Source organism: Protopterus annectens, chromosome 17.part0, assembly GCF_019279795.1.
Source record: "Protopterus annectens isolate FY-2018-M chromosome 17.part0, PAN1.0, whole genome shotgun sequence".
Lineage (NCBI taxonomy): Eukaryota > Metazoa > Chordata > Ceratodontiformes > Protopteridae > Protopterus > Protopterus annectens.
Genome location: NC_056751.1, coordinates 88,047,920 through 88,074,361, shown reverse-complemented (window position 1 = coordinate 88,074,361; position 26,442 = coordinate 88,047,920). Strand labels below are relative to the sequence as shown.

General features: G+C 45.5%; 1 protein-coding gene across 2 annotated transcripts in view; it reads left to right on the top strand.

The window, feature by feature from the left end:
* POLR1E (RNA polymerase I subunit E) overlaps window positions 1-26,442 on the top strand; it is a 970,793-nt gene that overhangs the window by 99,664 nt on the left and 844,687 nt on the right. The window lies entirely within an intron of this gene.

Sequence of the window (26,442 nt, the reverse complement as noted above, 5' to 3'; positions counted from 1 at the left end):
TATGTTCTGCAAATTTAGTAAATTTGTTATAGCATTGTTCAAGTTTTAGAAAGGATGGGGGTGCCATATAGAAGAGTGGGGAGGAGATAAGTAGTGGCAAGTGTAGTTTTAGTTGCATCAGTGAGAAAGCAAAGCATCCATAGTTTTTGATTAACTTTTGTTATGCAATTTTGTATATGCAGGTTGAATAAGTGTAAGATTATCATCCATTATCACCCCTAATAGTTTGCTGGTTGAAGTGACTTCAGTGGTTGTATTATCAAGAGAAAGAACTTTAAAGTTTTTTTTTTCATGAGTGGGATTTGGGGGGCAGGAGTAGTAGTTTGGTCTTTTTTGGGGTAAGAGTTGAGTTACAAAGCTATACTTCAATGGCTGTTTCCTGAGTAATTTTTTGAAGGTGTACCCTGTTGTCAGATGGGCAAATGAGAGTGGTATCGTCTGAGTATTGTATTAGTTTGGCCTGTTGTGTGAAAGTATAGTGGGTGTTGATGAAAATGTTAGAGTTGAGGACCAAGGACAAAGCCTTGTAGTACACCAGTGGTGACTGAGAGCATGGCGTGCCAGTTTACTGATTGATGTCTATTGGACAAGTAGCTTTTGAACCACCGAAAGGTGGGCTGAGAGAGACCTAGTGAGGACATTTGAAGAAGTTTGCTGTAACAAACTGTGTCGAAGGCTTTTTTTTTTTTTTTTGAACAGGAAACATCTTTATTAAATTATCATGTATGACACAGGAAGTCTTACATTTACATAAATGAAATTAAAGCATATCATGATACATTACAAACCATACTGACACAACTATAGCTGCAAACGTTATACATTGTTTGTAATATATCCAGGCATTGTCAAGTTGACCATTGCATAGCCTATTCAATTCCTGCCTTGTTTTAAACCTCATTCCTTCTCTGCATTTCCCATTTTTTTCCTAGGTAATTTGCTCCTACCCCATCCCAATTCCAGTTGTTTTATCTGTGTTAGTATCTTCACTTCTTCTAATAAAGTTGTTTTAGACTTTGATTTCCATTTTCTAGTAATTGCTTTTTATGGCAGCCATAATAATTACACTCTGCAAGGCCTTACTGTGTCTGGGCAGTTCTGATTCTGTATCATAGCTCAAAAAAATTATTTTATTTCCCCAGTTACGCCAGTTTGCTTACCCAGCATCTCCGACAAAGCAGTGTGTAGGTAATCTTTAATGTCTGCCAATTCATTTTACTCCCAGAAAATATATTCCCAGTTACCTCTTTCTTCCCCATCACACCTCCAACATTTGCTTTCTACTGGAGGAAAAATTCTTTGGAGTCTACTTGGGGTATAAAAATTCCCATGCAAACACTTCAAAGCAAAGACACTAAATCTTCTAGACTTTTTTGCATGTTAACTGTGTCAAAGGCAAGCCTAGAAATAAGGAGACTAGTTTTGATGTTATCTCTAGCTTTGACAATATCTGTATAGGTTAGAAGGGCAGTGCTAGTACTACTGTGGGAAGGACAGAAGCAATGTCATGTAGGGGATAGGAGTTCTTCCTGCAGGAGATAGTCTATGAAAGTATTTTGGTGAGGGGAAATAATTTTAGACCTGTAGCAATCTTTTTAATGTCAGTTGAATTTCCTCCTTTGTGCAGAGAGAGAATGTGTGACTTTTTCCAGAGAGATGGAACGTGTGATTCCTGGATTGACCTTTTTATAGGCTTGAGACAGGAGAGTTAATGCTGTTTGCCGCGATTTTAAATATTCACTTGGAAGGTCATCAGCTGAAGAAGAACATGGTTTAAGTTTGTTTAAGAGAAGTTTTATACAGGATGTGGGCACAGGTTTGAAGGTGAAAGTGGATGTGGTGATATGTGACTGTTGGGCTGGGTTGGAATTAGACGTTGAGGAATCCTTGGTTAGAGATGCTATACTGTCTATAAAATAAGACTTGAACTGCGTTGCAGTTTTAAGGGGTGAGTTATCGGGAGAGGGGTTTTGGTTGAATTTTTGGCCAGGATATAAGGTATCTCTAATGGATGTCCAAAAATTTTTTAGGGTTGCATGTAGTAGTATTCTGAAAGTTATTATCATATAGTTTTTGTCTTCATTTATTTGCTTTTTAGTATGACTGCAAAGCATTGTAAAGTTTTCAAGATGTTGAGGTGTTTTATATTTTTGCCATTCTTTCTTCTATTTTTCTCTATCTCACCTTAGCATTTTAATCTTTTTGGTTAGACAAATTGCATTATTTGTTTTCATTTTTTTTCTTCTAGGAGGTGCAAGATATTTAGAAAAGTTATATTGAATTGAGTTATAGCATTGTTTAAAGCGAGGATTTTTAGGAAGTTCCAGTTAATAGATGATGGTTTAGTAATGAACATTTGTGGGTTAAACTTGGAAAGGTTGGATGTTTTATAAATATGCTGTTTAACTGGCTGTATGACATGCTCAGACATATAGACTGGGAGATGATCACTGAGAGAGTTTGTCATTTCACCTGTGGTGGAATATTTGCTAGGGTCTGATACCAGGATTCAGTAGCAGAGTTAGAGTTTGTGCCCAACCAATTGACATTCACATCACCTAGTAATATTTTTCTTGCGGAAATGTAAAGGATATCCAATGTAGATATCTTCCAGTCATTAGCTCTCAACCAATCAGGGACATATTTCAACAGAATCAGGGACAAAGCCAGAAAAGATCAGGGACAGTCAGGGAGACTTTTAAATTATTTGTGCTATTAACTTGAGACATTCACAGAATCAGAGCATATGAATTCATGTACATTTGCTGAAGTAAAAGATGTCTGCATAATGCTCAATTATTGTCATTATTCATTACGTGTAATTCACTAACTATCCTCCAAAAGTCACCAGTTGTAGGACAGATTAAGAGGGACAGAGCTGAAATTTGAGTCAAAATCAGGGACAGTTGAGAAGCATGCCTAGTATAACTGCATAGGTTCATAGGTAGATACTAGGCTATCTGCCCTAGGGCATTTATAAGCCTACCCAGAGTGTATTTGGCTTCCGCCTCCCTATTAGATTAGCCTACTTTGCCTCTGTAAAGTAGGCCACAGAAGGTACCCTTTTAAGATTAGTTTACTGTGCCTCTGTCTAGCAGGGACACAGGAGAGATCCCAGGGGTGAATTTGCGATTTCCCATCCACGCGTCCAAATTTCGCTTGAAGAGGGTCAGCGATGGGCTATGTCTAACATGAATTGGGATTCTATTCCAGAGTGAGTGGAGCCTCTGGGAAATGAATCTGTCCCTCCAGCATGTCCTATTTATTTTTGTGCTGAGGTTTAGGTCCCTGGGGCGTGTAGCTCTAAGGGACTTGGATTTTTTGAGGTGGAGCATGTCCATTAATTCTGGGTTTGACATGGCTTTGTACGTCAGGCATAGATCGCCTCTGAGTAGGCGGTAAGCAACTGAGTAGAGCTTGAGTTTCTTTAGTCGAGCTGCATAGGACATCTGTTTGTAGCTCATGATCTTCTTGGTGAGGTACTTTTGGGGTCTCTCCAGTTGCTGCAGGTGTCGGGTAAGGTACATCCCAAAAGGGGCATTGTATTCAATTATGGGCCTGATGAGTGACGAGTAGAGGGGCACAATGACCTCTCTTGATCTAGATGCGAACCCTTTTGTGATAAGGTGGGCTGTATAGAAGGTCTTTCTAACCACTTTGGCAACGTGATTATCAAAGGAGAGATTACTATCTACGTTGGTCCCCAAATCTCTAATTACTTCTTCCGATTAATGGATTACCACCTGTGTGGTAATTTGTGGGCACCTTGTTTTTCCCAAAGGGGATGACTATGCACTTTTTAGCATTTAGCTTGAGGCTGTGGCTCTGGCACCAAGCATCCGTCTCTGTGAGTCCCTTTTGGAGGATGCTTGTGTCAGCTGGAGATTCGATTATGGCCCCCAGTTTGCAGTCATCTGCGAACTTTGTCAGCCATAATCCTCCCGTGTTAGCCTGAACCTCAGAGAAGTATATACCAAACAAGAGAGGTCCCAGAACTGAGCCCTGTGGGACGCCACTTGTAACTGGTTTGGATTCGGACATGGCAGCTGCGATTCTGACCATGTGGATTCTATCTCTGAGCCAGTTTGCAACACATCTTGTGATATAGGGGTTGATATTTAAGCTGGTAAGCTTATTTATGATGCCCGAGTGGGGTATTGTGTCGAAGGCTTTTGCAAGGTCCAGGTAGGCTGTGTGGACTACCTTGCCCTCATCTATGGCTTTGGTAACTGTTTCAAAGAAATCAACTAGGTTTAAGAGGCAAGAACTGCCCTTAACAAAGCCGAATTGGGTAGGGTCCAGTTTCTGGAGGCTCCCAATGTCTTTGTTTATGAGTTCCATGATAATACGCTCAAATAGCTTTACAGACCAGACTAGTCAGGCTTATAGATAGTTTCCGGGGTCCATTGTGGCACCACCTTTGTGGAGTGGGACCACTGTAGCTGTACGCCATTCTTTGGGTACATATCCTGTAGTAAGGCTAAATTTGAACAGTGACTTAATGTGAGGGTTCAGTTTTTCTTGGAGCTCGTGTAAGACACAGTCTGGGACACCATCTGGTCCCATAGATGCTGTGTTTTTTGCTTTGGAGAGGGCAGCTTTCACCTGTGCATCTGTGATGTCAGGGAGGTTACATTCAGTTGGGATAGGCATTTGCTCCTTTGGGGGGGAAGGGGGGGAGAAGTTTGCGCTGAATCTGTCTGCCAGGATAAGGCTATGTCTGCAGGTTCGGTATATTTTGTACCGTTATGCAACAATTCAGAGCATATCTGGGAGTTTCCGCCCATGTTTCTGACATAACTAAAGAAGGCCTTGTGATTATCTTTAGTGTCTAGGGCAATTTTTCTTTCGAACCTGGCCTTTGATGATTTTATGAGGGATCAAAGTTTCCTGCTAATACTGATCAGAGATGCCTTCCCTTTTTGGGATTTTGCTCTGTCATGTAGTAGCTTCCTCCTTCTGTTGTATAGCTTATTTATGTCCGGGATCCATCAGACCGGTCTCCTGTTTTTGGAGGAGTGAGTCTTGGTTTTATTTGGGATAGCACGATCCATGCATTCCTGCAGGTGCTCATAGAATGCATTTGTAAAGGATTCTGCGGATTGGGCTGTATTATCCTCTGGCCCAGGGGCTTTGAAGGATTCCACCTCAGTCTTGAGAAGAGCAAAGTTGGCTTTGGAGAAATTCTTTACAGTGATTTCCTTGGCTGGGGGTGGGGACGGGATATGGATGTCCAGGGTAATTTGTTTATGGTCTGATCTTACCAATGGAGGGGTTTACTTCTGGTGTGGAACATAGAGTCCCCATGTTGGTGATGACCAGGTCCAATATGTTGTTCCCTCTTGTGGGAGTGGTGACCAGTTGTTCCATTGCATTAGAGTTTATAAATTCAAGGAACCGTTGGGCGAAGGTGTTTGGGCTTGAGTAGTTTTCCTAGTCAATGTTTGGGTAGTTGAAGTCACCCAATAACATAGTGTTTGGAGAGACCTTCATATTCTCCAGTGTTCTCAGGAATGCCAAGTGGGGTTCCTGTAATAAGGAGGGTGTTCTGTAGCCGGCTACAAACTGAAAGGCAGTTTTGCCCGCTGTTAGTTGCACAGGGATTGTTTCCGATGCTTCGTGCAGTGCCACTAACCTGGAGGTGTAGGTATCTTTGATGAATATAGATACTCCCCCTCCTTTTGTGCTTCGGTCCAAGTTTTGGGGCCGAAACGCATGGTATGAGTTATAACCTGGTAGTGCTGGGGTGCTCTCAGGAGCCTTGAACCAGGTTTCTGTTACTGCACAGACATCGATTTTCTCCATACTGAGGAGAGTCTCGAGTGCGTGCATCTTGAGGTTTAGACTTCTGGCATTGAGTAGCATTACCTTTAGTTTTTTTATCTTTGGGTTGTCTATGGAGGTGGGTTTGTCCTTTGAGCCTTGCCTAAAAAAGGCACTATGGGGGTGGCAAGAGCCTTGGCCAGTATACAAAAGCCTAAGGGTGACAGGTGCAAGCCGTCCCTAGCGAAGCAACGTGGCTTGTCGAGCATGTCATCCCAGGCTGACAGACACTGGATCCCCTTTGAATGACACCAATAGTTTAGCCAATTGTTGAAACTGATCATTTTGTCTTTATACTGAGGCATCATTCTTGGTGAGGGCAAAATGCTACTCAAGGTCAGTGACATACCAGCCTGGGCTACATGGTCAGAGAGCTCCTCTAGGTCTCTCTTCATGTAGTCCAGGGAGGTACGTCTCAGGTCATTCACACCAGCATGGACAATGACGGAGTCATACATGTACTTGCTTTGGAGTGACCTGAGTGCTTGCGTTATGTGGCGGATCCTGGCAGCTTACAGTGACCTTCTCCTTGTTCAGTCTGGTGAGTGGGACGTCAGTGTGCCGGACAATAGAGTCCCCTATAACAAGTGTATTTGGTGTGTTGTTTGGCCTTATGGGCTGTGACTGTGAGGCACACTGATTTTGTGAGATATGTGATTTGTGGGTATTGTTGAGGAGTGGCTGTTGCTTGGATATCTGCTTAGGAGGTCTTTGCTGTTTAGGCAGATTTTTATTTAGAGCCTCAGAGTATGTTTTTGTGTGTTTATGTGTTGGGTATGCAGATGCAATAGGTCTGTGTGAGACTGGATTTGTGGTGTTGGTGGTTACCTTTTCCTCCTGACTGACTGTGCCAGTCTTGGGTTGAGAGAGCTCTGCCTCCAGTTTGGCTGTGTAACTGCATCTCTCACATGTATTAGAGTTTGTTGGAAGGAGGAGAGGGTTGTCTGTGTACATAAGGCAATTGTAACATTGCCTCAACATTCCCAGATTCACCAGCTGGACTGGAGAGTAACCTTGAAACTGACCATTGGACATACCAGATTAGTATAGGGAACTGTTTTTCCACTGATCAGATTAGTAAAGGGAACTGATTTTTCACTTGATCAGGAAGGATCAATCGAGTCTAATACTTATGAGAACACAAGGAGGGTGTAGTGCTTTAGTTAGTTAGTGTTTCCTTATAAGAGCTGAGCAAGTGCAGGGCTTTAGAAAGAGAATAGAGTGATTACTTTGAGAGTTTGAACAGTTCTAAGAGGAAAGTGAAGAGCAGACTTTGTGGAGCCTGGAATAGTTTAAACCTGTTTAGGCGGCGCTGCCCGATGCTGCTCAGTCATAAAACCTGCAAAAGAGAGTTGTAGGGTTTTAAGAGAGAGAGATCAAGGAGTTTAGAATTGACCCAAAATGGCCAATAAAACTACAGCTTCTAGGTAGTAACCACTCCTCCAGGGACAGGCAGGCTGTTCAGTGTTAACCACTCCCACTGGTGAACACAGAGACTTCCCTTTAGCCCAAGCAAGCACTGGCCTTCTAGAAATTTCCAAACAGTTCAGAACAGCAAATCTGTAACTGAACTTTCTTAACTTTCAGAAAGTGGGGAAAAAAGCAAGATTTTTTTTTTTCTTTTTGTTGTAGTTTAAAGGTAGCAGAGATACACAAGGAGCAAAATAATCACAACAGTGCAATAAATGACCCAACACTTGAGTGCTAGGCCAAAATCAGGTAAAATGCAGTTTTTAGAGAAAAAAAATATTTTAAATTAAGTGCAACACAGGAAATGCAGTAAACGGGCTCTAGATGTGTTCCAAGTACTGTTACTATTTCAGATATAAACGTTAGCAAGCCGGAAAATGCCAAAAAGTAGGCGGCAAAGCAGTAAAACTTAACAAAAAATCAGAAGAAAATACTTAAAATCACAAAAGTGGCTCCTTTTCTTTTCTCAGCGTTTTCTCCTCTTGGTAGGTGCTTCAGCAACAACTTGCAAGCCTGAAAAGATGCCAAAACCACGAGGCAGCCTGGTTTTAAGAGAGAGAGAGAGAGATCAAGGAGTTTAGAATTGACCCAAAATGGCCAGTAAAACTACAGCTTCTAGGTAGTAACCACTCCTCCAGGGACAGGCAGGCTGTTCAGTGTTAACCAAATGCAACCCAGAGGGATGCCAGGAGGGATATAATCGACGATTATACATATCTGTTTATAATTGTTTATTTTGAGGAAAGCTGTAAGTGTGCTGAACTGAATTTTGCTGTTCGTTTTTTGTAAGGGGAGATGTGTGGTGTAGGTACTGGGAAATATTAAAGCAATGCCACCACCTTTCCTCTTTATGCGGATGAACTTCGGATATGTTTATTCTGGATTTAAGCCAAGTTTCAGTTACAGCAGGAACATCATGCTTATGATTGGTAATCCGGGCATGTAGTTCAGCAGTTTTATTTCTTATACTTCTAACATTTTATAGCAGCAAAAATTAGATCTCCAGTGTTAGGGTTTGGCTGTTGTTTGGTTACAGAAGTGCATGTTAGAGAATTATCTTTATGCTCATTTTGACAGGTAGATCCAGGATTAGGGTGTACATCTCCTATAAGGATTTGTAGTATGTTGGGAAATAAAGCATACTTGTTTTTTGGAGAAAATTCATGCACTTAATTTTGTTTTGATTTGAGTTGAAGTGGAATTTATAAGCCTACATTAAGAATAAAGGTGAGGGGCAGTATTAAATAGGTTTGGTGCAATGTGTGGCGAATGAAAAGCGGAAGTATGGCTAGGTGGTTGGAGAGATGTTGCACAATATTACTGAGTCATGGTAGTAAGAAAGATGGCATAGTAGGAGAAGAAGAAGAGGGGATAAGCTGGAGAGTAGCATAATTAAATACAGGAATCTGTATTCTATAGATGTCCGGTGGTGGTGAAGTTGTAATGAAGAAGGAAACAAGAAGTTGCAGGACAGTATGGGATTCAGTGATGGTGGATTCTGAAAGCTGAAAGAGATTAAGTAAGGAGAGAAGTATATTTTATAAAAGAAGAGAGGTAGGTTGTCTTGGCATCTTCTTTGGAATGTAAGAAATGGAGAGGTGTTAAAGGCTAGAGTATAATGTAGTCAAAATAAGAAGAAATGAGGGTTTATTAGGGAAAATAAAATGATAATGTGGAATAGATAGGTACTATTAAGGAGGGTTAGGATTATAAATGGATATAGTGCAAAGCAGTGTGGGAGGGAGAATGATAGTTGGGAATGGGACTAGAAATGAAATAGATATAGGGAAGAAGGAAAGAAGGAACAGAAGTCTGTGTAGAAGTAGCAAGGTAATCTGGGAAGGGTTTTGGAATAAGAGTCACAAGTGAAATGTGCATGTAGGAAGTATAATTTTAGAGTAAGAGTGGGTTGATGGTAATTGGGGGTAGGGAAGCAAAGCCCAGTGGGCTTCCCACCCTCAGGTCAATTTTACAATTGAGATTAATCAGTTTATAGCCAGAACATAGGTTCATAGGTAGGTACTAGGCTAGCCTAGCCAAGCCAACAAAGTTGTCGAGCAGAGACACAGAAGTGATCCCCGGGGTGTATTTATAGGTTCATAGGTAGGTACTAGGCTATTGGCCCAAGGGCCTACGTAAGCCTATAACAAAGAAATGCAAGTAAAACAGGTTGTCTGTCACTTCCTGAGACTAAGTAACTGGCATATGCAGTGTAGTCTACTGGTGAAGCAAGTGGGGACGGTGGCCAACTTATCCTTAGAGTGCAGGGTCTGTTTCACAGACAGAGCAGGCATGTGTGTAAGAGATTAAAGGTAATATGCAGCAAGGGTCTTCATGATAAATATGCTTACATTAAACACTGACGTATTGAGGTCAGATGTAGTAACCTCAGGCTATTAAACACTGACACAATTCTCAGTAAACTTGAAGGTCTAGGTCCTTATGGCAGAGCTTCTGCATCAAGGTCAGATGTAGTGACCACAGTCTCTGCTCTATAAAGGAGGATAGTGACTGAGTGTAAGAGGAGACAACACTGAGGGGATATTTAGCAATACATTCTATTACAGTGACTATTCCACCTTCAGGTCCTAGGTAAAGTATTGGTCATCAATGACAGACGTACAAATTCTACTCTCATTTGACTGGATAAGGAGCGAGTGACATGTCCTAGATTTCTCCACTCTAAGTGAAGGTATAACCTTGTGATTCCTCATTTATTTATTTTATTTGACATTTGTTTACCAGGAAAGTCCAGCTGGGCCAAAAAGTGCCTATTTCCAGTGAGGCCCAGGGAGAAAATTTCCACAATCACAATCTATCAAAAATCAATTGCAGATATTGTAAATCACAAAGTGTCATGTAATACTACACAACACAGGAGTGTAAAAATGTAATGAGAAAAACACAGAACATGTGATCTGAAGTAGGAGATTCATTTGTCTGCAACCTGTGGGTTATGGATCCGATATCGGATCCGAACCGGCATGGTTTACCAGCTATGGATCCAAGCTCTCAGCTCCTCCCCTCACCCATAATGCCCTGCTCTACCCTCATGACCTCCGATCTCGTTTGCCGTGCATAGTGACCAGATTGTGTTTTTCCAGCTCTCCAGCTAAGTGATATTTCTAGTGTTAAAGTGCTTTATTTTGAAAGTTTTGTGTGAAAGTTGTGTGGAAGTGTAGGTTTCCCTTTTATATTATTATACTTTTAGTTTTTTAAAATTTAATTTTACTATCCCTCCCCTCGCTGGTAGCGTAGTGTGTGTTTGGGCCTGTTGAGTGGTTTTGTTACTTTACTTTAACTAGTTTTAGTAACTTTGTTTGTTTGCTTTTGGGATGTCTGAGCAGCCCAAAGCTGTATTTTCAAAGTGCTCCGAGTGTGGCTATAGGCTTTCCCCAGCTGATGGCCACACTCGGTGTGTTAGATGCCTGGGGGTTGAACACCTCACATCTGGATGTTCCATTTGTGCAGGGTTCAACCCCAGGGCATTGAAGGAGCGGAGGTCCAAGCTTGTCTTGGCGGGTCTTTTGCCGCCGGACTCGGCTCCGGCCTCCGCTCCTTCGGGGGTAACCGTTACATGGTTGTCCCCTCTCCGGCTACCCCTCCTCCTCCTGGGACTCAACCTCCCTGTAGTGGTTCGGAGGATAGGGAAGCTAGGAAGAAGGACCGGAGGGAGAAACACCATAAGCGGCGGGCCGAGACCTCTGTTTCGGCCCCGCCAGCCAAGCGGGCTTCTCCTCCGGCCTCCTTGTCTGCTGGTTCTCCCCCTCCTCGGCTCCAGTCTCCAGTGTGTTTCTCACCGGGACCTGAGGAGGAGGAGACCCGATCTCTGTCGAGGCTATCGAGGAGGCACTCAAGGCCTACCTCGGTAGCCTCGTCGAGATCAACTTATAGCCTGTCGGACGCTGATCTGGACCGGATGATGAGAAGGTTCATCCAGGCCCAGATGCAGATGGGAGTGCTCTTGCCCTCCCCTCTGGGGAGCTCGACCCCTTTTTCAAGCCTGTTGCTCCTTCTCCGTCCCGCTTCCCGGCTTCGGAGCAGGTGGAGCCGAGCAGCTCGGAGCCGGGGTGGGTCGGCGCCGATAGTACTTGGTCGGATCCGACCCTGCCCTCGAGTGCATCGGATCCGACCTCTCAGAGCCTGGATCCGAGCTTCGGATCCGGGGGGATCAGTGCTCCTTCGGCGCCGTCTGTGTCGGAGCGCACTGTCCCTTCGGATCCAAGCGCTTCGGCGCCGGCTCCGATCCACTCTTCGGATCCGAGGGGGAGACGATTGTCGGATCCTTTGGTCGAGGTCGGCTCCCCTTCGGCTTTTGATGTAGTGGAGAGGGCCCTGTTGAGGGTCTCCGGACCCCCGGCACTTGTTTCGGCTCCGTCCCGCTCCTCTGCACTGGGTCAGGCTTCCACCATCCAGCCCTTGGGACAGCCCGCTCCTGTGCCCCAAGCTGTTCCCCTGGAACAGACTGTTTGCGAGGAGTCCTCTGACAGCCCCCCAGAGGATGTTCCTCGCAAGCATACGTGCAAAAGGAGGCACATTGACTCCCGAGTCTCTCACGGAAGACACGGATTTGGAGGAAGGGAAGGCTCCCACGGTCACCCGAGGATGTCTCATTTGGAGACATCATGGAAATGCTCGCATAAGGGGGTTGTCTGCCCTAAGTCTTCCTCGGACGAGTCTGTGTTCTTGGAGGCATTTGAAGCGGGCCCGTCTACCTCTTGGGTGTCCCTCCTGCCGACCCCTGGTGGACCTCATTACCACCAGGGCGTGGAAGGAACCGGACACCGTGGAGCCAATCCTAAAAGGCCCGACCGGATTCTCAGTCCCCGCTGACCGTGCCCATTGGAGTAAGGGGCCTCCGGTAGATGCCATGTTGACGGCGGCCACCAAGAGGGAACTTGCTCAGGAGAGTCCCTCAGTCCATCCCGAGCAAGGAGTCTCGATGATGGACCGCTTGGGAAGCGGATGTTTAGTTCAGCGACCTTCTCGGTAAGGGCTGAACTATCTAACACATGTGATTAGGATGCAGCGATCTTATTAAAGAATACGCTGCATCCCCCCCCCCAGAGTCCATGTCGGAGGAGGACAAAGTGCTGCACTCCACCCGCATGGCCACTCTCAGGTCCGTTACCAATACCACTATGCGGCTACTCTCCCATGCTACAGAAGGCGCCGCTAGAGCCGCAGGGGCAGGTCTAGTTACTAGACGTCAGGCCTGGCTCCGTCATTGCGATTTCTCAGAGCCCTTCAAAGCGTCATTTGCGAACGCCCCTTTCGATGGTTCTGCCCTCTTTGGCAAAACTGTTCGTGACACTTTGACCCAGAGCGAGAAGGACGGGAAGACGCTGTCTGCCGTCGGAATCCGCTTCTCTGCACCCCAGAGGCCCTATTCTAGGAACCAAAAGGGTCAGAAGAAGATGTGGTTCCGGAAGTCGCAGCAATCCCAGCCTGCTCCGGACAACCAGTCCTTCCGTGGCAGAGGAGGACAGGGAGGACGCCGCCCTAGAGGCAGAGGGGCTCCCAGAAACTTTGGGTCCAGAGAACCCTTCTCTGAACGGCCAGCGCAGCAACCCTGAGGGGTTGCCCGGCTGCTCCACTCTGGAGGCAGTCGGGGGACGTTTTTCGGAGCACCTAGCGGCATGGGAGTCCATAACATCAGACCGCTGGGTTCTCCAGATCATATCCAGAGGATACCGTATCCCCTTCGTCACTTGCCAAAATTGAAGTCCCTCCCGGCGTTCCACCCAGTCAGTGGGAGGCCGCTTGGCAGAAATTGGCCATCTGCTAAAGAAAAGAGCCATCCAGCCCGTCCCCCAGACCAGATCGGATCAGGGTTCTACTCCAGGTTCTTTTAGTACCAAAAAGACGGGGATCTAAGACCAATTTTAGACCTTTCTCTCTTGAACCTGGCAGTTCCCAAGGAGAAGTTCGAATGGTCACTCTGCAGTCTATTCTCCCCTTCTGCGAGAAAATCACTGGATGTGCTCCATAGACCTCAAGGATGCGTACTACCATATACTAATGGACAGGCGCTCCAGGAGGTTTCTCCGCTTCGGCTGGGAGCCAGTCACTACCAGTTCGGGTCCTTCCCTTTGGTCTCACCACAGCCCCAGGGTGTTCACCAAAGTATTAGCAGTGGTAGCGGCCCACCTGCGGCTTCAGGGGGTACAGGTCTTTCCCTACCTGGATGACTGGCTCCTTACCGCCCCAACAAGGCATCTACTACTATTGGCGAGACTCCTTTCTCCATCTTGCTCCCGTCTGGGCATCACTATAAACACAAAAATCCAACCTAGCACCCACGCAGTTCATAGATTTTATAGGTGCCAGGTTAGACACAAGGAGTTTAAAAGCCTTCCTCACTGCGGACAGAGTTCAAAATCTGCAACTCCAGGTGCGGGCCATTCTCCACTCAAGCTCAGTTCCGGCGGAGTTGGTCCTGAGGGCTCTAGGGTCCATGGCGGCTGCTATAGCACTTCTTCCTCTCGCCAGGTTCAATATGCGCATCCTCCAGTGGACACTCCTAGTACAGTGGTCGTATCTTGCTCTTCCTATGCATCATCCCATTGCGATCAGCAAGGCTTGCAAGCGGTCCCTCCTGTGGTGGCTTCACTCTCCAGATCTCCACGGAGGCCGCCCATTTTGTGCTTCTCCCCCTCTCGCCACGGTGACCACGGACGCCTCCCGCCTTGGGTGGGGGGTGGGGCATTTTGCAGGCCGGACCGTCCAAGGCACTTGGAACGATTCAGAGACCTTACTGCATATCAACATTCTAGAGATGAGAGCAGTGCTCTTAGCGTATCTAGCACTTCAGGCCTTTCTTCCCTTGGGAACAATTGCGATTCAATCGGACAACATGTCGGTTGTCTGGTACATCAACAAGCAGGGAGGAACCAGGTCCTACCCTCTTTGTCGAGAAGCCATGAGAGTTTGGGAATGGGCAATCTCCACCAACCGCTTTCTCATAGCAACGCACATTCCGGGTCGGTCCAACATCCTGGCGGACAAGCTCAGTCGCACCATTCTCACCCCTTACGAGTGGTCTCTCAATACTCAAGTAGCGGAACGCATATTCGCACGGTGGGGAACTCCTTCTTGCGATCTTTTTGCCTCTCCCTCAAACACCAAGTGCGACAGTTTTTTCGCTCTGATACCTCCTCCAGGAGGTTCCCCAAGAGACGCTCTGGTGCATGCTTGGCCACCCGGTCTTCTTTATGCTTATCCCGCCTTGCCTCTGATGCTCCAAGTTCTTCAGAAAGCCTCTCGGTTGGGGTGCAGAATGATTCTCATTGCCCCGTTTTGGCCTCGACAGATCTGGTTCCCCTTCCTAAGGTCTCACTCTGTGAATCCTCCTTGGATTCTAGATCCCATTCCGGATCTGATATCCCATCCATCCCGCTTATCTCCTCCGAACCTGGACAACCTGAAGCTGACCGCTTGGCTGCTCCAGTTCCACTCTTGATCAGGACTCCCGGTATTTCGTCCCCTGTTAAGGCGATCCTGGTAGCAGCTCATAAGCCATCCACTAGGAAAGTCTACCGCAGCAAGTGGAAACGGTTTTCGTTGTGGGCGGAGCGGCAAGGCCTAAACCCCTTCACTGTTCCTCTCCCTTTGGTGCTTGATTTCTTAACCACTCTTTTTAACGATGGTGCCAGCAGTTCCACGGTCAAAGTACAACTTGCGGCAATTTCACATTATCACATTGGTCATGACTCCAATCCACTGATGTCGGCCAAGTTGTGTAAGATTTTCCTTAAAGGTACTTTTCTTCTCAGGCCCCCTGTAAAACAAGCGGTTCCTCCTTGGGACCTTTCCTTAGTTCTCCAGGCCTTGACCGCCCCGAACCGCGGCTACGGTAGATCTGAAATTCTTGTCGTTCAAGACTGCCTTCTTAGTAGCCATTACTTCGGCCAAGAGAGTTTCAGAGCTTCAAGCATTATCAGCTAAACCTCCTTACTTGGTCTTTCATCCAGACCGTGTTTACCTCAGGACCAACCCGTCATTTCTTCCTAAGGTAGCTTCTGAAGCAAACATTAATCAATCCATTAACCTCCTTGTCCTCTTTCCTAAATATGAAAACAAAGGTGAATACAAGCTTCACTCCTTAGATGTTTACAGGCAACTTAGATTTTATCTAAACAGGACAGCTGGTCATAGGCAATCCAACCAGTTGTTCATTTCCTTTGCTAAATTTAATTTGGGCAAACCAATTTCTAAAGTCTCACTATCTCGCTGGATTTCACAATGTATCTTATTGGCTTATCAAGCTTCAGGAAGGCCCGCACCGGAGGGTGTACATGCCCATTCAACCCGGTCAGTCTCTACCTCGGCAGCCTTTAAGGCTAGGATTCCTCTAGATGATATTTGTGCAGCAGCCACGTGGGCTTCATCTCATACTTTTATTTCCCACTACAAGTTGGATCTTGCATCTAGGGGTAGAGCATCCTTTGGCTCCGCGGTGCTCCGGAATATCCTTCCATGATGGCCGCCCAAGATTCAGGTAGCTGGGGACTCTGTCCCACAGGTTGCAGACAAATGAATCTCCTACTTCAGATTTAGAAGTTATGTACTCACCATAACGTTCCATCTGAGTAGGTGTATTCATTTGTCTGCAACCATCCCGCCCTAATCCCCTGGCCTTTCAGTTTCCTGCATATGTTGTGTTACCCTTTTCAGGGTGTTCTTGCTTTGGCAAACTCGATCTGAGGTCATGAGGGTAGAGCAGGGCATTATGGGTGAGGGGAGGAGCTGAGAGCTTGGATCCATAGCTGGTAAACCATACCGGTTCGGATCCGATATCGGATCCATAACCCACAGGTTGCAGGCAAATGAATACACCTACTCAGATGGAACGTTATGGTGAGTACATAACTTCTAATTTTGTAGTAGAGTGCAATGAAAAACATTGAGGTGAGTTGGAGAAAGTACATGAAGAAAAACTCAGTCATATAATTTGTTATATAGGTTAGTTTGTGATAAATGAAACCTGAGACAATTCTAATAAGGCATTTGAGAGATACTAAAGATTACATGATTAGAGACAGTGAGGGGAAGTTGAGTGATATCTTAGTTTGAGAGAATGTGTTAATAGTAGGGTTACAGAAGGAACTAAGAATGGAGAGAAAAGAAGATTATAAAAATAATGCAGTTTAGGGTGTCTATAGGTAACTTAGATAAGTAGGGAGGAAATAGGAAATAGGTAATCGAAAGTTCTGCATAGACAAAGTGGATGTGGTAAGATAGTGGAGAAAAAAACGAAAGGATTGGAGTAGGAGGTTGGAGAGGGCTGTGACAAGTTGAAGGGGGTGAGTGAAGTATAGTGAATAAGTTCAGACAGGATCAGGTCCATGATTTTTGTACAGGGTTTTTAAAGTATATAAAGCATATAGAAGTAACTGATGGTTTGCCATATCGAAGGCTTTCGATAGGTCCAGGAAGAGAGCGGAGGATATTTTTTTATTATTACGGTTAAGATTAATGTTTTCAGTAAAAGAGAGGAGGGCAGTGGTTGTACTATGATGGGGTCTGAATCCATGTTGAGAGTCTGTGAGTAGTTTATTTTGGGTTAGATAGAGCATTAGTTGGTTGTGCATGCACTTTTCCATAATTTTGGCAAGTGGTGATAGTATGGCTATAGGTCTATAGTTGGATAGTTCTGTGGATAAACCTCCTTTGTGGAGTGGAATAACATAGGATATTTTCCAAATTGAGGGGATTGAGGCCTCGGTTATGGTTCTGTTAATTAGGATTGAGATAGGGTAGGCTACGACATTTGCAGCAATTTGCAGGTATTCAGCCGGCAGAAGATCGGCTGAAAGGGTGGTTGGCTTCAGTTTTTTCAAAAGGGATCTGATAAAGGATGTGGACACTGGCTGGAAGTTAAAAGAGAGTGGACACTGGCTGGAAGTTAAAAGAGAGTGGTGAGTTGGGTATAGTGTTTATAGAAGTGTGGGGAGGAGAGTTGGTTAGCTAATGACTGGATGGATTCTGTGAAGAAAGTATTGAATGAATTGGCTATATCTTCTTGGCTGTTGTCAGATAATGTTCCTGGGGTCGGAGTAGTGGATTTGCCTGGTTGGAGAAGTTTATTTATGCCTGCCCAGTACTTTTGAAGGTTATTCTGATGTTTATGTTGCAGATTGTAGAAGTAATTTTTTTTATCTAGTATGATGGCTTTTTTAGTCTCATTTCTAAGTTGTTGGGATTTGATACGATCTAGGGGTAGTTTGGTAGTGCGCCATTTATCCCACGCTTTGTCTCTAGTTGTTATTTTGGTTTTGGTGTCTGTTGTTAGCCAGGGTGCTAGTTGAGTTTTAATTCTTATTGAGCGTTTAGGGGCATGCGAGTCAAGTATAGTAAGGAATTAATTGTTAAATGATGACACTGCCTCATCAAGGGGAAGGAACTTTAGTTTTGTCCAGTTACATGATTTGAGTTCAAGTTGAAATTTAGTTGGGTCAAAGTTTTTCTTGGATCTGATAGACCTATAAATAGGTAAGCTTGTACAATTAATTTTGTCTTTCATGATGTATGTGAGCAGGTGATCACTAAGATCATTAGGGAGAGTTCCAGACATATAGTTCTGCGGATGACTGTTGCTGAGTATCCAGTCTAGTATACTCTCTTTTGGTTATTGTTACCTGCGTGTGGTAGATGATATTATCTGAGAGAATCCATGTAGGTTAACAGGGATGGGGTTGGACTGTGCTGTGCATTGGTTCCAGTCAATATTAACATCGCCCAGGACAATGGTTTCTTGAGGGTAGTTGTTGGCTATCCAATGTAGAATGACCTCTAGTGTTTCTACATTGTTCCCAGGGGGTATATAGGTGACAATTAGGTTAATGCCCTTATGATTATTTAGTAGAATTTTTAGAGCTAGTATTTCAGCGTTAGAGACCTGGGGTGGTTGTATAGGGTTAGTTATGATGTTAAGTGTGCTATTATATAAGACGGCTATTCCACCTCCTCTTTTCTTTACTCTATCTGCCCTAAGTATATTGTAACCGGGAGGCAGGATCTCATTGTCTTTGGTTGATGGCCGGAGCCATGTTTCAGATAGACACATTATGTTGGGGAGGTATGTGGCTAGTACAGCATTTAGGCTTCTAATGTTTAAGTGGCATATTAGGAAGGAGTTGACCAGTCGGTGGGAGAGTGGTGGGCTGGTAGGATTTTGAGTTAAGGTTGGGCCTGGATTAGGATGGATGTCCCCATCTTTGGTTATGTTTTTTCTTAGATACGCTAGTAGTCTAATAACTTTGAATAGTAGTTTTCATTCATATTTGGATTTTGGTGTTGATTGGAGTGTTTTTTTAGAAGCAAGTGGTTGGAATTTATAATTTTTGGGGTAGTGTAGTAGTGGGCAAGTTCCGCAGTCAGTGGAGGTAGGGGGGTCTTGGTTTGGCATTTTGGATAAGAGAAACTTACGAATGTGAGATTTTCATAGCTAGTAAGAAAGTATGGCAGAATTAAGAGTGGTAAGATAAGAGGAAGGAGTTTATAATTATTTATAGACATGTTATGTCATCAATGGGTGGGGTCAATGTGCTTCAGAGGAATAGTAGTGGTTAAACAGTAAAGTGGTGGGGGAATTGGAGGAAGTTGTGTAGGTTGGAGAGGAAGTAGGGGTGTGGCCTAGTGGCTATAAATGTAGACACAGTGGGGGCGGGTGGGATAAGGGGCAGGGGAGCGAAGAGCCCGAGTGTAGCGGAGCTGAGGCTAACCCAGTCCCAGTTTTGGTCCTATGAGTGGGGTAAATAGTCTGATAGTGTAAGTAAGCAGATTGGAGTACAGGCTTGAAATTCAACATAAACATATACAGTTGTAAAATGTCTAATGCAATTCAACATAAATAGGCATTTACAGTTGTAAAACACTTACTGGAGAGACACTGAGCCTTCATGGGGCCTGTAGCAGGGTGGATTGTAGTTTTACAAATGGTGCCTGCCACAGGTAATATTTATTAACTCTGGGATTGTCTTAAGGTAATAAACAGGAAGGGAGGGAGAACAAGGGTGTGAGCAGGCAGTTCTTTGTACTGCTGCTAATGAGCCAAAGCAAGACAAGTATGTGTTAAGAACAATCACAATTGACCAAGGACTGCTTTGAAACTGTAAGTCTTGTCTTAATTTCTCAGGTGGAAAACCAGGATAACCTTGTATCAGTAGGCTACTGTGGTATAGTTTAAATGAACAAACACACAGTATTGATCAGTTATTGATACTATTTGCTAACAGAAGGGAATAAGAGAAAGTGGAAGATGTGTGTGTGTGTGTGTGTGTGTGTGTGTGTGTGTGTGTGTGTGTGTGTGTGTGGTGGTGGTGGTGGGGAGGCTGCTTACAGCCAAAGCACAGTGCTCTCCAGGGGAAAATGAAGATTGGCTCAAACAGTTAAGACACATACTCAAAGTTAACTGTAGCTGTTTGCAGACAGTTCAGACCCAGACTGCACTTTTCTTATAGGAATGTTAAAGGTGGTACCGGAGTTGAATACTTAAGAGTGGTGTTAGGTTCAAAGTTAACTGTAGCTGTTTGCAGACAGTTCAGACCCGGACTGCACTTTTCTTATAGGAATGTTAAAGGTGGTACCGGAGTTGAATACTTAAGAGTGGTGTTAGGTTGGAGAGACACTGAGCCTTCATGGGCCTGTAGCAGAGTGGATTGTAGTTATTATCCCCTGCGATGGCCACACTCTGTGTTTTGTGCTTGGGTGTGGCCCATCTGAGTGTGGACTGCAACATATGTGCGGGGTTCAACCCCTGCGCCATTAAAGATAGGAAGGCCAAGTAGGCCCTCAAAGGCCTTCTTCCCCCTTCAGAATCTCTTTCCTCGTCTCCAGCTACGGTCACAGCGGCTGCTGTGGCTGCCTCTCCTTCCTCTCTTCCTCTGGCTTCTCGTCCCTCCCAGGCTGGGACTCAACCTCCTGTACCAAAGCCTGTGATAGAAGAGCAGAAAAGAGGTAGAGAGAGGGAGAGAGAGTCGAAGGCGAGGGAAAAGAGAAAGAGGTCTCCGAACCTCGCTTCACCTACAAAGATGCCAAGCATCCGTGACTCCCCTCTGCTCCGATCTCCGAGGTTCTCCCTGGGCCGGAGGAGACACGTTCAGCTTCTCGGGCCTCGGTGCCCTGACCCGCCAGGTAGGAGTCCGTGACTCGTCTAAGTCCACCCGGTCCTTGTCTGACATGGATCTGGATAAAATGATGAGGAGGTTTATCTGTACTCCGATCCAGATGGGGGTCTTGCCAGCCCCCCCCTCCCTCAGAAGGAGAGAACTCGCTTCCTTTTTTCCAATCTATGTCTCCTTCATCAATCCGACCTTCGGGTTCAGAGAGACCGGCCTCTTTATTGGTTTCTCAGGAGGATCCTTCATCGTTCAACATGGTAAAGTTCTCTCTGCTGGATTGAGACCCCTGATGCCCCCTTGGACTCCACCCAGACCCTTTCGGCTCTGTCTATGGTCTCCATCGTTTTACCAGAGAGACAGTCCATGCTCGAAGAGCCCCAGACGGTTCCACCCGAAAAACAAGTGGCTTGCGAGCTCCCCCCTGGAGAGCCCACCAGAGAGGTACCTCACAAGCATACGTGCAAGAGGAGGCACTTGGGACTCTCCTGAGTCCCTCACCGAGAACACAGACTTGAATGGTGGAGAAGGTTCACCTAGGTCACCTCTCGAGGATGTCTCCTTTGGAGACATCATGGAAATCCTGCGCCAGTGGGGAGGTTGGTCTGCCCCAAACCTTCTTCTGATGAGTCCATGTTCCTGGAGGCTTTCGGCACAGGCCCATCTACTTCCTGGGTGTCCCCTCCCGTGGATCCTTTGGTGGATCTGGTCACCTCGCGGGCATGGAAAGAACCGGACACCTTGGAACATATCCCAAAAAGACTGGATAAGATCTTAACCCCCCCCCCCTTCCATAGACAGACCAGCATGGAACAAGGGCTCCCACGTAGATGCCATGGTGGGAGCAGCAGCCACGAACAAGGAACTTGCTCAGGAGAGTTCCTTGGTCCAGCCTCCTGACCAAGAGTTGCTGATGATAGACCGCCTAGGGAAGTGGGTTTATGCTTCAGCCACCTTTTCGATTAGGGCACTGAACTACCTGGCCCATGTCACCAGACTCCATGACCTGGTGAAGGAGCTGGAGGAGTCCCCCCCCCCAAGTCCATGTCGCAGGAAGACAAGGCTTCGTTCTCTGTGAGGATGGCCACTTTAAAAGTAGCATCTAACATGTCCATGTGACTCCTTTCACATGCTATGAAAGGAGCGGCTAGGGTGGCTAGGTCCGGCATGTCCATGAGGCACAATGCCTGGCTCAGGTTATGTAAATTTTCCGAACCCTTCAAGGCGTCCTTTGCCAATGCCCCTTATGACGGCTCTATACTCTTTGGTAAGACCATCAAAGAGACAGTAGTCCAGAGTGAGAAGGGCAGGAAGACACTGTCTGCCTTCGGAATCAACTTCTCTAAACCTCAAAGGTCCTTTTCCTGAAACCAGAGAGGGCAAAAGAAGATGTGGTTCCAGAAGTCACAGTATTCCCTGGACACTCAGGGCTCTTCTTCCCTCAGAGGCAGAGGAGGAGAGAATGGACGCCAGCCCAGAGGCAGAGGGGGTCCAAGGAACTTTGGGTCTCAAGAACCTTTCTCGGACAGACCCGGGCAGCAACCCAGAGGGCTTGCCCGACTGCTCTACTTTGGAAGCAGTCAGGGGACGATTGTCCTTGCACCTAGTGGCATGGGAGTCCATAACAACAGACCGCTGGGTGCTTCAAATCATATCCAGAGGATACTCTATTCCCTTCGTGGGTTCCCCCAAATCTCCCAGACACTTCCTGGACATACCACCCATGCAAAGGGAGGCAGCAGCACTGGAAATTTCCAAGCTGCTAGAAAAATGAGCCATCAAAACTGTCCCCCCAGATCAGTCCAGATCAGGCTTTTACTCCAGGTTCTTTTTGGTGCCAAAGAAAACGGGTACTTAAGGCCCATTCTGGACCTCTGTACCCTAAACCTGTCAGTTGCCAAAGAGAAGTTCCGGATGGTTACATTACAGTTCAGCATGCCGTACCTGCAGGAGAGCGACTGGATGTGCTTTAGACCTCCAGGATGCTTACTATCACATAAAAATGCACGGAAGCTCCAGGAGGTTCCTCCGCTTCCAGCTAAGAGTCATTCATTACCAATTTTGAGCCCTACCTTTGTTCTCACCACAGTCCCCAGGGTGTTTATCAAAGTGATGGCAGTGGTAGCGGCTCACCTGAGGCTTCAGGGAATTTAGGTCTGTCTGTACATGGATGATTGGCTCCTCACTGCTTCCACCAGGCGTCTACTCTCCCAAACCAGGGATTATTTCCTGACTCTTGCCCTGCTTCTGGGAATCACACTCAACGCATCCAAATCTCTCCTAGATCCTGTACAGGTGATAGACTATATTGGTGCTAGGATAGATGCTCTTCAGTGCAAAATTTTCCTGACCTCTGAGAGAGTTCAAAACTTGAGGATGCATGTCTCCCTGATCTACCACTCTCATCTCCCAACAGCGGAATCGGGGTTGAGGGTCTTAGGCTCGATGGCAGTGACCATAACTCTTCTCCCATGTGCTTGGTTACACATGAGAATTCTACAGTGTACTCTAGCTGTTCAGTGGTCCCTGTTGGAACAGCCATTGACATATCCAATTCAACTCAGTCAGTCTGTCGGTTGTCCCTCATGTGGTGGATGTGCTCTTCTGACATTTTTGAGGGACGACCTTTTGTTCCAGCCCCAGCCCAAGCCACATTGACAATGGATGCCTCCCCAACTCGGGTGGGGGGACATTGTTTGGGCAGGACAGTCCAAGGCCTGTGGTCCCCCATAGAGACCAGCTTGCACATAAATGTCCTAGAGATGAGGGCGGTCCTTCTAGCGTTGCAGGCCCTTCATGCCTTTCTTCCTCTGGGGACGATTGCTATTCTGTCTTGATAGCATGTCAGTAGTCTGGTATATCAACAAACAGGGAGGGACCAGATCTTACCCCCTTTGTTGCGAGACCATGAGAGTGTGGGAATGGGCGATCTCTGACGGTCGCTTTCTCATCGCAATGCACATTCCAGGATGGTCCTGCATCCTAGCGGACAGGCTAAGTCAGACCATTCTGATGCCTTATGAGTGGTCTCTGAATCTGTCAGTAGCGGAACAGATCTTCAGCGAGTGGGGTCAACCTTGCTGCAATCTCTTCGCATCTCCTTCCAACATGAAGTGCAGCAAATTTTTTGCTCTGAACCCCTTGCCGGGGGAGTCCCACAGAGACACTCTAGTTCATGCTTGGCCTCCCAGTCTTCTGTATGCTTACCCGCCAGTACCTCTCATTTTGAGGTTTCTACCGAAAGCTTGTCGATTGGGGAGCAAGTGATCCTCATTGCCCCATTCTGGCCTCGCCAGGTATGGTTTCCCTTCCTTTGGTCTCACCTTCTGGCTCTGCCTTGGATCCTAGATCCCATTCAGGATTTAATTTCACACCCTTCGGGTGCCTCATCCGAATCTGGACACCCTGAAGCTCAAAGCTTGGCTGCTCCAGTTCCTGTGATTGCTAGGACTCCTGGACAATCCTCCTCAGTTGGATCTATTTTGGTGGCTGCTCATAAGTCTTCGACCAGGAAAGTTTATTGCAGCAAGTGGCAACGTTTTTCCTTTTGGGCCTCTCAAAGGAGTTTAGACCCTTTCACGGCTCCTGTTTCCACCATTCTTGATTTTCTAGCTGATATTTTTCAACACGGAGCTAGTACTTCTACTGTCAAAGTTCAGTTGGTTGCCATCTCTCATTTTCAGTGAGTGAGAATTCTGCCTCTTTAGCCTCTTCCAGACTGTGTAAAGACTTTATCAAAGGCACCTTTTTGTTACGCTTCTCGGTCAAAGATCCTTTTCCCCCATAGGACCTTATTGTGGTTCTTCAAGCTTTGGTCGCTCCTCCCTTCGAGCTTGCCGCAACTGCATATCTGAAATTTTATGTTGGAAAACTGCTTTTCTGGTGGCTATTACCTCTGCAAAAAGGGTTTCAGAATTACAGGCCTTGTCCATCAAAATTCCTTACATGATTTTTCACAAAGATAGGGTTTCCCTTCGAACCAATCCATCCTTTCTTCTTAAGGTGGCATCAACAGTCAATATCAATCAGACCATCACTTTGCCTGTGTTTTTTCCTAATTTTACTAACAAGATGGAATACAAATTTCACCTGTTGGATGTTCATAGACAGTTACGATTCTATTTACACAGGACAAAAATTTCCGTAAATCTGATCGTTTGCATCGTTCTATAAACCCTTTTTGGGGAAACCTATCTCCTAGGTCACTATAGCTAGATGGATTTCTTCATGCATCCTGCAGGTCTATAAGGACAGAGGCATGTCTCCTCCAGGTCAGGTGAAAGCTCATTCTACTAGGTCCATGGCCATGTCTGCAACTTTTTGGCAGTGTCTTTGGATGATATTTGTTCTGCAGCTACTTGGTCCTCATCTCATACGTTTATTTCTCATTACAAATTGGATTTGACTTTTAGAAGGAGAGCATCCTTTGGTTCCGCGGTGCTCCGGAATATCCTTCCATGCGGGTGTCCCAGGAGTTTAGTAGCTGGTGACTGTGTCCCACAGGTTGAAAACCAAATGAAGTAAACTACTTCAGATAAAGAAGTTATGTACTCACCATAACGTTCCATCTGAGTAGTTGTACTTCATTTGTCTTCAACATTACCTCCCTCTTTCCCCGAGACCTTGGCATATGATCAGCCTACGGGCTGCAGTATAGGTTACAAGAAACATTTTTCAGGTCGGGTCATCAGTATAAAGTTCTGCAAACTCGATCTGGGGATGGAAGGCAGTGGCGGTGTATTATGGGTAAGGGGAGGAGTTTGGAGCTCGGAGCTGATGCTAGTAAAAGTTGCCGGCTTGGATCTGATACGGATCCGTAACCCACAGGTTGAAGACAAATGAAGTACAACTACTCAGATGGAACGTTATGGTGAGTACATAACTTCTTTTTTCCTCCTACTCAGAACATTGCTTGCATGTCTTTATATGTACACATACATAGAAATACATATGATAGAAAGATAAAACCAGAGCTGCCCAGACAGAAAATAACAATGAAAGGTGAGAGGGTGGAATACTTGGCCAGAATGGAGATTGAATGGATAAGAGACAGAACAGTGAAGAGAATCTTGTAGGAAGAGCACATTAGAGATAGAAAAGGACTTGCAGATGACACAGGAGGGACACAACCAGCATAGTGAGTGAGCAGCACTAAGAGTGGTGGAAATTAAGGTGGAAATGTTACAGATAGAATGAATGGAAGTGGGGTAGGAAGCATAGAAGATAGCCATTGTGGAGAAGTACAAGAAGATCTGTGGTGCTGGAGACTCAGTTTCAAAGATTCAAAGAAACTTTATTGTCATTTAGGACCACACAAGTGCAGCCTAAATGAAATTACAAATGTCAGCTCACGAGAGTAATGCAGTGCAAATAACACTGATACAGTGTTATCAGAGAATAACATAAGAAAGAAAACAACAACACGTATGACATGCAAGAGGTAGCTTACATTACATAAACACATTCAGTACTTATTGTTCAGTGATAATTAATAAATACCTACCACAAGCCTCTCACTGTTAAGATAGAGAATAAATAGAGACTAGTGAATACCAGCTGTGTAGTTACCATATTGCACTTGTTAACCTTAAACATGACTTAGTATAGCTTTCATATTTTATAAAAGTAATGCTAGCGGTAATTGCTCAGAGCAGCAGGAATAAATGAAAAAAAAAGAGGCTTCAACGTATCAGGTATTATGGTTGCTGTCCATATTAATAAGTCTCTGAGATGTAGAGGTGGTTAGGAATCTAGGTAAGGCAGAAAGGAGAGACCACATTTTGGTGAAACCATTATCGAGACAAAGCCTGAATAAAATGTAGTTGGAAGGGATCAAAGTGATAACCAGGGTGGGTGGGTAGGCAATTGAGAAATTCAGTGGTTTGTTAGTGAAGATGATTGAGGTGGTAGCATGCAAGGCTGGGGGCAAGGCAGAAAGGTGCCATGAGAGGGGCTTTAAGGTGGTATTTTCATAAGTGTTGCTTATAAAAGCAGCAGTAGAAAAAAGGATTAGAAAGTAATATGACTG